Genomic DNA, 13,311 nt, shown 5'->3' on the forward strand with positions numbered 1-13,311 from the left:
GGTCTCCTTTATGGCTTCTTCTTTTTCATTTTTGACCTTGTTTATGGTTTCCTCTTTTTAAGCTAAGGCTTCCTCCTTTATCTCTTTCTTTATATTTTCACATTTTTCATTAATGATGTTTATCAATTGCATTTGTATAGCACTTGGAAGACTCTCCTCTAGGTTTGCCAGTGACTGTTCCATTGTCTGTTTATATTGGGTGGGGGATGTTATCCCTTGATTTGACAGTTTTCTTGAGTTTCTTGTTCTGCCCATTTGAAAATGGGAGCAAGATTAATACTAAACACAATTATAGGTTTTCAGATATAACCGATCTAGACCTCTTTAGCTGGCAGACACTAGATGTTCATAATTTTTGATTGGTGCTATCACTCTTTCTTTTTGTGCACTTACAGACCAGTCTAATACAACCACTGATAAGCGATTTATGACCAAAGCAATAAGCCTCTCAATCCAATCTCTATTGTCTTTAAGTCCCTCTGAACCTAGAGTATAATTGAACACCTAGATATACAGTATTGCTCAACAACCATCAAGTGTAGATCCATGCATTATAAGGGTTGAAAGACCAACAGAGGACCAGAGATAGAAAAATAGAAATGAGAGAGATCGGGGGAGGTACAAGAGGATTAACGTAGGAGTGTAAGATTATTATAGTAATGAAGAAAAGGATAACTGACCTAAGTTAGTAAGTAGGTAGCGTATTTGAGTATAAATTTTGGAAAGTATTAGATAAAACTTATGTGTTGCCACACGACTAGCTCTCAGCCCAACCTGTGGCCTCACAGTGAGCCGTGGGATGGATCTGCAAGCTTCAGTCTGAGCGCGGTGGGCAGACGTTTTCCTGTGCTGCTTCCAGAGGCGGCCCCCGGCCAAGGGTCTGGGGTTTGAGAGTTTCCAGGGGCTCTCAGCAGGATGAGCAGGAGACTGCTCTGTTCCCAGGGTTGGGGCCCAGCTGAATACGTGGGCTCCAAGGACAGAGCCTTGCCTTTTTGATTCACAGAAGGCGAGCTTGGCTGCTGGTCGGCCCTTCAAATCCCTGTTGTGTTTCCACTGCTTTGTCAGAGAGTCTGTGACTGTGGGGGGCCCCTCGGTGTTGTCTTCCTCAAGATTCCCAGCTGGAGGATGCCCTGCTCAAGATTTGAGGGGGACAGGTGCTGGTTCCTATTTTCCCGCACACCCCACCTACTGTTGTAAGGCAGGGACTCAGCGCCGTCCACTCTCCAGATCCAGTGGCCTGGGAGAGGAGCCTGGTGGGCAGGTAGGAGCTGGGACAGCTCCGCCTCCCCTGGTGGGGTGCTGAGTCTTAGTGTAGCCCGCCTGACAGTCTCTAGTCAGAGGGCTGGGAGTTGAGCCTGTTGGGCAGGTGGGAGTTGGGACAGCTGCACCTCCCTTGGTGGGGTGCTGGGTCTTAAGGCAGCCCGCCTGTCAGTCTCCAGTCAATGGCCTGAGGGAGGGGGCTGTTGAGGGAAGGGACAGGATTCTAAATTCCTTGCCCCCTTGCTCCTACCAGTCTTTCTCGGGCGTGGTGGAAGGGTCTGAGTTAAGTTCTATTGCTTGGCACCAGCTCGCTTTCCGGATAGGTTTGGGGACCCGCTGTGTTACTCACGCCTCTGAGTCCATCTGTAGGTGTTCCACGGTGGTGTGGAGTCTTTTACTCCCCTCGGGTCTCCTCCACCGCCTGTGTTCCGCGTCTGGGTTCCGCTGCTTGCTGTTCTGGTTCTGCTGCTTCTGTGGCTTGCTGGCCCGGGTCCTATGCTGGTTTCTGCAGGTCGGGGCTGCCCGGCCCAGCACCCTCCACCACTTTTCGTGGCTCAGAGCCGGCAGCGAGGGGTAGGGTTGGGGTCCTCGTGTTCCGAATTCTTTGAGAAAGTTGGATGTGAGCTTTATCTGGATTTCTTTTCTGGTTTGAGTCCTTCCCCGTTGCTTTTTGAGTTTGTTGTTGTGGATTTCTTAAGGTAGTTGGCTCTTGGGACTCCCTGGTTCTCTTTTTGTGAGAGAGAGCTAGGCAGCGTCCCTATTGTCTCCGCGCCATCTTCCGTTTCCTCGATGATTCATAATTTAATATGATCTCAAAATCTTGTAGTGGGAAGTGCACAATCAGGTTTATTGATAAAAAGCTCTCAGCTCAGTAATGTTCATATAATCTGGATGCTGATTTGTAGTTGGGGACCATAAATGCTATAGTGCTGACGAGCATAAATAGAAGTGACAGTGGTGGTGGGGACAAGTTCCAACCAGAATTTGAAACAGAAAGTGAACTGTTTTCATACAGAGTTGAGACCTACCCTGAAAAAATCCATGGAGAAGAGGTGGAACCGGCTTGATGCTAACTAGATCAAGATGAATCCATATGTATGGATCACAGTGATGACAGTTTTAACACAATATTTTTTTAAATCATAGTAATGGGAATGATCTGATATGAAATGAGCTTTCTAAAGTAGATATTGAGGATGGGGAATTTGGCCTAGTGCTTGCCTAGTCCTGGGTTCAATTCCTCAATACCACATTCAGAGAGAAATGTGTAAGTGGTGCTGTGGTTCAAGTGGTAGAGCTCTGGCCTTGAGAAACCCCAAGGATAGTGCTTAGGCCCTGAGTTCAAGCCCCAGGACTGGCAAAAAATATAGCAGATACTGAATTCTATCCAAATGGAGACTAAGTGGTTGCCTCCTGATGCACCAGCTAAAATGATTCTGCTCTCTTTATAACATGAATTCCAGTGCCAGCACCCTCTGCCTTGTTCTTAGTCACAATGGAAAGAAAATGAGTCTTCTGTCCTCAGTGAGAGATCTCCTCCTCCAATGGGAAATCGCTAAGAAGAACATGAGTATACAACCAAAATGATCAAAATTACAGAGTGATCTATCAAGCCTTATTGCACTCCTAAATTGACATGTTGAATTGAAACCCCTTCTTACAACCATTTAAAGATAATTTAAGAAGGTCAGAGTTATCACCGTAGGGAAAAAAGTACATGTAACTTTTGTTTCTGAGATTGGCACCCTTATTTGATGGCTGTAGAAGATGGTGTGGAAAAAACGTTGTGATGAGTGTTGCCTAGTAAAGAAAACATTAAAGACCTTCCAAAGAGGTCTTTATGATAAGGAGAGGCCATAATGATAAGGAGTAAAATCACTGACTCTTTGTATTTAAATCAAAGCAGAATAGAGTCTTGACTAGGGGAAATTTCCACTATTTCTATAAACAGGATGCTAAAAGCAAATTTTATGTTTTAGTCAAGATGTCAAGTGAATTGTATGTGTAAATGGAGGACTTGGGAATTGAGGCAGAAAGAAACCTCTTTTGCACTCAAGTTTCTCACTTACTTCAGTGATATACTTTGTGGGCAGTCTCATCTTCCAAATATATAATGTTAATCTAAGACCACCTACTCTGGATTACCATAGTACAGGAATAGAGTTAAAAGCTACTCCTCAGAGAATCCAGGGCATAATTAGAGGACAATATCACAGCTTTTCAAATGCTTTCTTTGATTTTCTATTATATAGTGTCTTGCTTGTTAGCTAAATCCATCTCTTACTGGAATCTGCATTCAAAGTTCTAGGATAATCTTATTTTAATGGACACTTGCTCTATTTAGTTCTTTTCTCCAGTTGGACATTTAACCTTCATTATAAACATTATTCATTTAATGTTTCAAACCACCAAGGAAACACATCCTAAAAGTGGGGCTTAAAAATTCCTATCTTTAAAAAAGAGATTCACTAAATGGAATTATAGCTTCTCTGTGGATTTGGAGGTACTAAAATTACATTGAACAAAAGTTAACAGTGCATTATACATGAAGCTCAGTATGCAAATACAATGAGTATAGCACAGCAGAGAGGCAGGCTCTGATTCCTCCTCCATTTGTTTTGGGTTTCTCTGGAGGTAGAAAAGTATGAGTGAGGGAAGACACTGCATTTTCTTCATAATATGAAGCTTTCTGCCTGGATGTAATGCTTGCATTTTGCATATTGAAATATATTTATTTGAAGGATGGTATGACTTTAATGCAGTCACCCAAGAATCTCTGACATTAGGGATATAAATTATTTCTGAAAGTTATATGATATTCAAATTAAGCTGTAAAGTAGGCACAAAGGTACTTTTTATTTAGGAAGCCTATCTGGCACAGCCCTGTTCTCTTAAGTGCCATATACATTAATCTCCTTACCTACCTCTTAGAACTGTGGGTTCTAAACAAAATCTAGCTATTTATTCAACATTTTTGGACATATTTCAGAAATTATGTTCTCCAGTATCTTTTGTATCACTATTTATATTGTCATTTTGCTTCAGTTATTAAGGCAGATCATATTTAAAATGACTTACTGATTTAAAAGAAATGAGAGAAAAACCAGGTGAAGTAAAAGCCAAACCAAACCAAACCCAGGCCAAACAGCAATAAAACAGTTCAATAATCACAACACTTCTAGAACTGAGTAAGGTTCTTGGAACTCCAGTTACAATGTGGTTTGCCAGCATTTATAGAAAACATGAAGTTGAACATAAAATATTGATTTCAAATAAGTCCATCAACAATCAATTCTATTGCGGTTTAATTGATTAATTGGCTACAGGGCCTCCTGCAAGCAAAGCTCAGTAACTGTGTTTAAATGCCTTGGTGTTTTGGGACTAGTGCTAATATTCAGTACAAGTCCATGATTTTTGTGAATTTGGTTTAACAGTAGTTAATGAATTACCTAAAAGTGTTAGGAGAAAACATCAAGTTTGCAAGTATATATGTATATATATATGTATGTTATATAAATATACATATATATGTATATGTGTGTGTGTTCTCCATTGTTTTTGTCTTTAGCTGTAGAAAGCTGAGAAGGAGGACAGACAAAGGGTAGTGGTTTCCTTATAATGAAATCATAGAAACGAGAGCTATTATTGTGTAATAGCCTTAATATGATATCTTTCATATCACATTATGTCCTTCCAGTGAACTTTTGGGGTAATAGAATTGCTCCTGTTTTACAGAGGAACAAAGATTAGGCTCAACAATGTTAGATAGCTTGCCTGTGCTGGAACTGTTAAATCAAATCTCACAGATGTTAGAATTTGTGTCCATAAACACTATCCTGTATCTTCTTTATGAGTCTTATTTGCTTAAAAGCATCTGGAAGATTTATGGTATATCTTCATTGCAGTGTTATTGCTACTACAGAAATCGGAAAGACAATACTAAGTACTCTCTGAGTCGAAAAAAAGAAGAAGCAAGACAGGTACAGTTAGAGTCATGATGACCTAAGAGAAAGTAATATCTGTAATATATTCTATTCCCAAGCCCAGCTTGTCTGCTGTGAAGGCCAGAAAACAGAGTTTGTTCATATAAGCCAATCAAGGTTGACTTCATTCTGCTCTGCTGAGGTTTGCTGTAGGATTTCCAGGGCACACCAAAACAACTACCAGGAGAGCTTGTTAAGGCAGGTGTCTTGGGCTCACCCTAGAGTGTGTGATCAAGCAGGTCTTGTGTGAACCCTAGACCTTACATTTATAACAACTTCCCAGGTGACCTGGCCATAGCTGCTCTGGAAGCTTCACTCTGAGGTTAGCTAGTCTAGGCCACATCTGGTTTTCAAACTGGTAGCACACTGGAATTCCTTAGAGGGTCTGCTGAATGCAACTGATTCCTTTCATTATGTCAAAGATTTTAATGGAAGATTTCATTAGATCAAGCATGCTGGAAAATATCCAGTCATACCGATGGCATATATGAAAGTACAAATTCAAGAGAACATTTCTTGCCCTCAGTACTACATAGTAATTGTTCCAGAACTTGGTCTCACATTATTGACTGTTCACCTTTACTGACCATTATGTGCATAGAATCCATGCCTGAACTTTACTTTTTATACCTGCCCCCTGTCAAGGCAACTGGTTCTTTTCCTAGAATTCTTTTACACTTTTAGTAGTGATTTTCTTTTTTTCTAATTTAATTTTATTGTCAGTGTTATGTACAGAGGAGTTACAGTTACATACAGTATACTAAGTGCATTTCTAACCATTTTTGAGGCAGAACCTTTCAGTAATCATTTACGATTATTTGAGGGTTTTATTGACTTTGGCTTAGTATTTAAATGGTAAGAACAATTACATTTAAGACATACACTCATTCTAAAGACTTGCTAGCATTATGATGTCAAGATGAGTTTATTAAAAAATGTGCCATTTTGGCCTGGAGTTTGGGCTAGTTGTAGGGTGCTTGCCTAGCATACACAAAGCCCTGGGTTCAATTCCTTGGTGCCACATACACAGAAAAAGCAGGAAGTAGTGCTGTGCCTGAAGTGGTAGAGTGGTAGCCTGGAGAAAGTGCAAAGACAGATTTCAAGCCCCAGGATTGCAAAAAAAAATATGTGACATCTTGAATACTCAAGTATTGGTATTGAATTGGGATTTATGGGTATTTGCTCATTAAAGCAGCTCTTTGGAAATCTTTCAGTATAGTATTATAGAAATATGATGTAAGAACCAGGAGTTTAAAAAGTAGGTGACTGTATCGATATAGATATCAGTTAGAATGGCCAGGATCAAGAAAACTAATAACAACAGATGCTGGAAGGGATGTGGCCAGGAAGGATCACTACTACACTGTTGGTGGGAGGGCAAACTTATTCAACCACTATGAAAAGCAGTATGGCAGTTCCTCAAAAGACTAAACATAGAGTTCCCCTATGACCCAGCAATTCCACTACTTTTCATTTACCCAACCGTCCAGAAACAAGGGCATACTAAATCCACTAGCAATGATGTTCATTGCAGCACTATTTACCATAGCAAAGATATGGTCCAACTTAGATGTCCCTCAGTTGATGAGTGGATCAACAAGTTGTGGTATTTGTACACAATGGAATCCTATGCTGCTGTCAGAAAGAATGACATTGCCCCATTTGTCAGGAAATGGAAAGACTTAGAAAAGATCATATTAAGTGAAGTAAGCCAGACTCAAAGGAACATAGGCTCAATGGTTTTCCTCATTTGTCATAATCAGTAGAAACCTTGGGCTCTCGTAGCAGAGATTTACAATAGAACAAAACCTAGACACATAAGGCCATATAGAATGACGTTAAATGAAAGGACCTCCAGGATATAGAAACAAAAGCCATATAATGAGTGATTGTTGTCCTTAATGTACTATGTTATCTCTCATCTCTTTTGCTGTCCCTTGGTTATCTCATATTGTTACAATATCTCACTTTGTTATCTGACATATTGTATATATTTGTATTTGGTTATTTGAAATTGGATAAGGAAGGGGGGAAAACAAGATGACGGGTGGGGGTGAGGAGAGGGAAATGGGGACCAAGACATGAGAAAGGGTATCAATGTATGTGAATTAATGTACCTTCTATCTGGCGAATATAATGTAACCCTTCTATTAATTATAATAAAAAATACATGAGAAAAAAGAAATATGATGTAAGAAATTCTTACTGAGTTTATTCCTTTGTCATTGAGAATGTAATTTGTATGAAATTACTTCCTAACATGTTTTAAGTTGACAATGCAACTGATCTGGCTTGTGTTGAATTAAGTATTTGATGACCTGATAATTACGTTTCCCTCTTTTCAACTCATGCAAAATTGAGGATCAAGTTTTAGTCTAATGTTGTAAGAGGGTGTGTGAATTTCTGTAAGGTATTTAAAACCTACATATTTCCTTGACTTAAGAACTCAACTGCTTTTGGTGTCTCTATAATATACACAAAATAAGAGGGAAAAGACATGATGGTACACAGAGAAAAATTTCATTCTGAAAAAAAATAATTTTTGAGGTGGCTTTAAATAGCTTCATGGAATTTTATCAAGCAAAAGTGAAGCAATGCTTATATTACCTAATAAGAATGACAAAGAATCACGTATAGTTTATAAATGGCTTATATCTTTTAGTCTATGATATTGTACCATGTGTTATGTTTATTTCATGCCACCTCACTCTATGAACCATCCTTGTCCAACACAGCCACACTGTACATGTTAGCCTCCTGTTGGTCAGAAGTCACTCCTGCTACTGGAGTGACTCTGTGGTTATCTCAGTACTTGTGTTCGAGCAACTCCTACTTTACTTAATGCAGACACTGATCTTATGAGTCTCCTTTTATTGATCTCTGTGACTAAATAATATCTTAAAATTGATCATATATGTAGACAAAGAATAGCCCATATGCAGCTAGAGTTTGATATGATTATCTGTGGTTGTAGGTATTTACGCATACAAACTTTGGTAGAATAAAAAATGATTCTCATTCACAAAAACATCTAATTCTCTCATCTAAACCAGCAGACTTGTGTGTGTTCCATTACTTTGTCATAGAGAGATATGCATGATGAATTAGCTCTACTTGTCTATAGCATATGGTATGTTTCTGCTGGGAAGCCATTTCTTATAAGCGCCCCTACAGGAGGGAGACTATCCCTCAGTTTGGAAGGGCTGATCTCTATTACATAACTAGTAATTCCGGCATTCTAGCTCAGGAGATGTGAGAAATTAATAAGAATTTAACACTTTTAGTCATAAAACACAGATTCATTGGCGCATTGTGCCATGGATGCAATATTCATGCAAAGAATAATTTCTTAAAGGAACAAACCAACCACATGTTCAAGTGCTTTGATTCAAATTGATAGTGAACATAATATACTGGAGCTCATAACAAGGTCAAGATTCTCCTCTATTTTTATCCTGGGGAGGAATATTATTCATTGGAAAGAATATTGGGTTTGGAATGGGAAAGAACTCAATTAGAGTTTGGCACTTGCCATTGATTGCAAGCCACACGTAGTAAAAATTTGCTATTTTGTTACATGAACATTTTCATGTACAGAGTTTTGTAAGATTTGTGTCTAGTGTATTAGAATTACTAGTATGTACTAGACTGCCTATATTCTATTGAAAATTATAACTTCAAATTTTTGAACTGCTAATCAACATATATCATTACATTGCTCCAATAAAAGGAAAGAGGTTAACACAAATGAAGGAAAGGAAACAAAGTCAAAAGCCAGGCTCTAATCTACGATCCCATCTACGTGGGAGGCAGAGACAGAATGATCACAGTACAAGGCTAGTCCAGTCAAAATATTAGCAATGCCCTATCTCAAAATATTAGCCAGGCAGGAGAGTGCTTAGCTGTGATCTCAGATATATGAGAGGGAGACATAGAAAGATTGCCAATCCAAAGCCAGCCCTAAACAAATAAGAAGAAAGCAGGAAACCCTATCTGCAAAAATAATAACTAAAAAGACGGGAAGAATGGCTGAAGTGATAGAGCATTTCTCTAATAAGTACAAAAAGCTCTGAGTTTAAATCCCAGTGTGGTGAAAGAAAAAAGATGAAAGGAAAAAGAAAATCCTATAAAGGCAAAGAAGATTAGCAACAGTAATAACATTTGAAGCATAAAGTTAATTCTGTTTCCTAAGGTGCAATATCATTTTTGCAAAAATAGTTTTTATTTTCTTTTAAATGTTATGTAAAAATACTGTTTTTAACTCTTTTATAGATCAATTCTTCACTGAAATACAGAAGTCTGTTGTTTTTATTAACTGGTTGTATTTTAGTTGAATATGTGCAGATATTTCTGTGATAGAAGAGCAAAAAATTTCTTGCGTTACAATGTCCTTGGAGAAATCACTAGATTTAAAATTCAGTGTGCTGATACTCTTTTTCAGCTCTAAATTTTCTTCCAGGAAATTATTTCCATTCTCTTTTATAGAAATACAAATTTTCTATCGAAACATGGGGTAGGGTGACATGAACATAAAGTGATATTCTTAGTGGTATGTTAAATAGAAAATTATACATTAAAGTAAAATTATTTTTACCTGTCATATTTATTTCAAAATGTTTAATTTAATAACTAGATAATTTTAACAGTAAAATTTATAAAACATATACTATGAACACATTATAATTTTTTCAGAATGGAAATCCTAAGATGAAATGAAAGAAATGCTTAATGAAGTGGAAAGATCTGTTCCTAAATTCTCCTAGATTAGACCCACTTACTGGTTTGTTCTTGAACAACACTTAAGCAGTTATAGATTAGATCATTTATATATCTCATCACTAACAAAGTTTAGAATAGATTCCGTCAGTGACATTTTACTTTCATCACATTATAAACATAGGCAACTTACCACAAAACACCATAATGTTTTTAACAGTCTAAAATGCTTTTTAATATGGTATGTATCTTTTATTTATTTAGAATTTAGACTGACCTTTTTATCACAGGCCAGGATGCTATAAATAGCTGATAATGGTAACTGCTGATGGGTGAAGATGTAACGTAAAGGTTAAAGAATGGTAATTCAGCATCCTCTTTAACAAAGATAAATAAGGCCTTAAAATACTGATACTTGTCAGAATGGAGAATCTATAAGTGGAGTCACTATAAACCCAAAACTCAGGTGGCTGAAGCAGAAAGATTGTAGTTACCCCTGGAGTATCTACCAAGTTCAAGGCAAGTTTAGGTTATGTAGAGACCTTGTTACAGAAGGAAAAAAATGGTATGTTTTAAAAAGGTCAAAGATAACCTTTCTTGACAATTCTGGATTATTATAGCACCACATACAAGGTGTGAGTAGAGCTAGAGTTTGGAGAGATTTATTAGAAGATTAACCTAGATGAGAGGCACTAGAAAACTAGTGCTACCAAATGCTGTCTTAGTCTCTTTGGACTGCTATAACAAAATACCACAGATGGAGTAACAGACAACATTTGTTTTTACCACAGTTCTAAAAGGTTGGTAAGTCCAACCTCAAAATACAGATTCAGTATCTAAGGAGGTCTAGTGTACCGAGGATTCCTTCCAACCCTGTCTTTGATGTAAGAGATGAGGCATCCCGTACTGAAACTCCTATCACCATGAAGTTTCTACCGTGGTGACTCACAATCAACTTCCTGAAGCCCAGGCCCCTGATACTACCAGGCTGGGCACAAGAATGACAGTACATGAATTTTAGGTGCACAGTCATTCACATCACAATTTTATAACATTGATTGCTGTTCATATAGGTAATAAAATTCGTGACAACTTTTCATAAATCATAGCCTGATAGGTATGTTAAATTAGTCTATATTACAGTGAAAAAAAGGGCAAATCTCCATCACAGAATGAAATTGGAGAATATATCCCATAATGTATTTGCATAAGTCCAAAGCTTGGTTGGGGTTGTTAAATGTATTTTGATTGCCTTACAAGATTTTTTTTTCTACAAATTTAATTAGGATGGCTACCCAGGGGATTCTTAACTACAAGAAAGAATACTATTTAACTTGTGTAGTATTTTAATAGTGTTTAAATTATTAAATGTTTAAATTATTTAAATTAAATAGTATTTAATAGCACAGACATTATTAAACCTTTACCTTATTTAAAAGTACCTTGTACAGTATTTAAATAGTTTTAAAATTATTTAGCAGGTACAGTAAACTTTAGAAAGTGGTTACATTCTCCAATACCCAGATAATTTTCTATATACAGCTTTTTATAATGACTTTTAAATGGTTTGTATATCATTACCGTGGATCAATGCATTTGAAACACCTGGAGGTGCAGATATCATTTTCTTAAAATCCCTGTACTCTGTGATTTCAGCTATGGTTTGTTTGGAAAAGATACTTTTTTTCTAGAACATACTACTTTGTGCTTAGGAGGAAAGGTGTTCTGAAGGTGTTGATAATTGATGGGAAGTAGGTGGATAAGGCTGGTTATGAGTGCTGGGCTAATTCTATAAGAGGAAATGATTGCTTCTCTGAATACATGCCCTAATAATCTCACATCAGACACAGGCCAGTGTTGGCTTAATTCTTCATTTTTCTATTAGAAGCCAAACATATACCACGGGCCTCAATTAATACCCACGAGGCCAGTGACTAGTAGATCTACTGTTAACCCTGGCATTGTGCTCATAGTTTGATATAAAAGTACAAACAGTCTGGCTGTTTGCATTTTCTAAAAAATTACCCATATATATTCCCACAAATTTTATTGTCCTTGGAGATGTAAAGATTATTTTAGATATACAGAATTTTAAGACCTATTTTCATAATTATATTTACCTTGGGGATCTAATTCTAGTGTTACAATGGATTGGGAAAATTAAGCATAAATTATGTCTTTTCCATTTGTAGAATTTCTGGGAAATTAATACAGAGGCCAATATTTGAAGAATTATTGATTGCATGATTTTATCAGTGCCAGATTTGTGACCTTTACAAACTCAGTTCCACCATGTCCAGCTCTATTTGCTTTTCTTTGACTGTTCTGTGTGTTTTCTGGAAGAATGAGCGGCTGTTATTCAGTGTTTTTCTATGGGAAGAGTCCACACTCAAGGATATGATCAATCACAAATCAAAAATATTTAATTAATAATATTTTTTAAACCTCAATCTGTGCTGAATGTGACTTTCCCCTCATTATTTCCTGAACAGCACAACTCCTTACATTATTCTCATTGCATTCACTATTATAAGTAATCTCGATATGACTTAAAGTGTACAGGAAGATATATTTTTTCTCTTAAAAATACAAAACAAAAAACCATAGTTGGGTCCAGGAAAGAAAAATTAAGCACACTTTAATATTATCCACAAGGATATTAAAGTATACTGAAGTGAAACTAAAATAAATTAATATACAAAGTAAATTTAAATGGAATGTCTCTAGACCTATAAGTTGAATTCTAGCCAGTTTCAGTTCTGATATTAATTCCCTATTTATTTATATTTCTATTCTTTTTTCCATTTTTTTAAAATTTTTTGGTATTTTTATTGTAATTAATAAAAGGGTTACATGATATTTGCCAGAGAGAAGGTGCATTAATTCACATACATTGATACCCTTTCACATGTCTTGGTCCCCATTTCCCTCCCCCCACCCCCCATCTTGTTTTCCCTCCTTCCCTATCCAATTTCAAATAACCAAATACAAATATATCCAATATATCAGATAACAAAGTGAGATACTATAACAATATGAGATAACCAAGGGACAGCAAAAGAGATGAGAGATAACATAGTACATTAAGAACAACAATCACTCATTATATGGCTTTTGTTTCAATATCCTAGAGGTCCTTTCAATTAGCTTCATACTATATGGCCTTATGTATCTAGGGTTTGCTCTATTGCAGATCTCTGCTAGTAGAGCCCAAGGTTTCTACTGATTATGACAAATGAGGGAAACCATTGAGCCTAAGTTCCTTTGAGTCTGGCTTACTTCACTTAATATGATTTTTTTTCTAAGTCTTTCCATTTCCTAACAAATGGGGCGATGTTATTTCTGACAGCAG

At 37.1% G+C, this 13,311-nt stretch overlaps 1 protein-coding gene across 5 annotated transcripts in view; it reads left to right on the plus strand.

Moving 5' to 3' along the window:
- Malrd1 (MAM and LDL receptor class A domain containing 1) overlaps positions 1–13,311 on the plus strand; it is a 361,316-nt gene that overhangs the window by 149,747 nt on the left and 198,258 nt on the right. The window lies entirely within an intron of this gene.

Source organism: Megascapheus bottae, chromosome 26 (assembly GCF_031878675.1).
Source record: "Megascapheus bottae isolate mThoBot1 chromosome 26, mThoBot2.hap1, whole genome shotgun sequence".
Classification (NCBI taxonomy): Eukaryota; Metazoa; Chordata; class Mammalia; order Rodentia; family Geomyidae; genus Megascapheus; species Megascapheus bottae.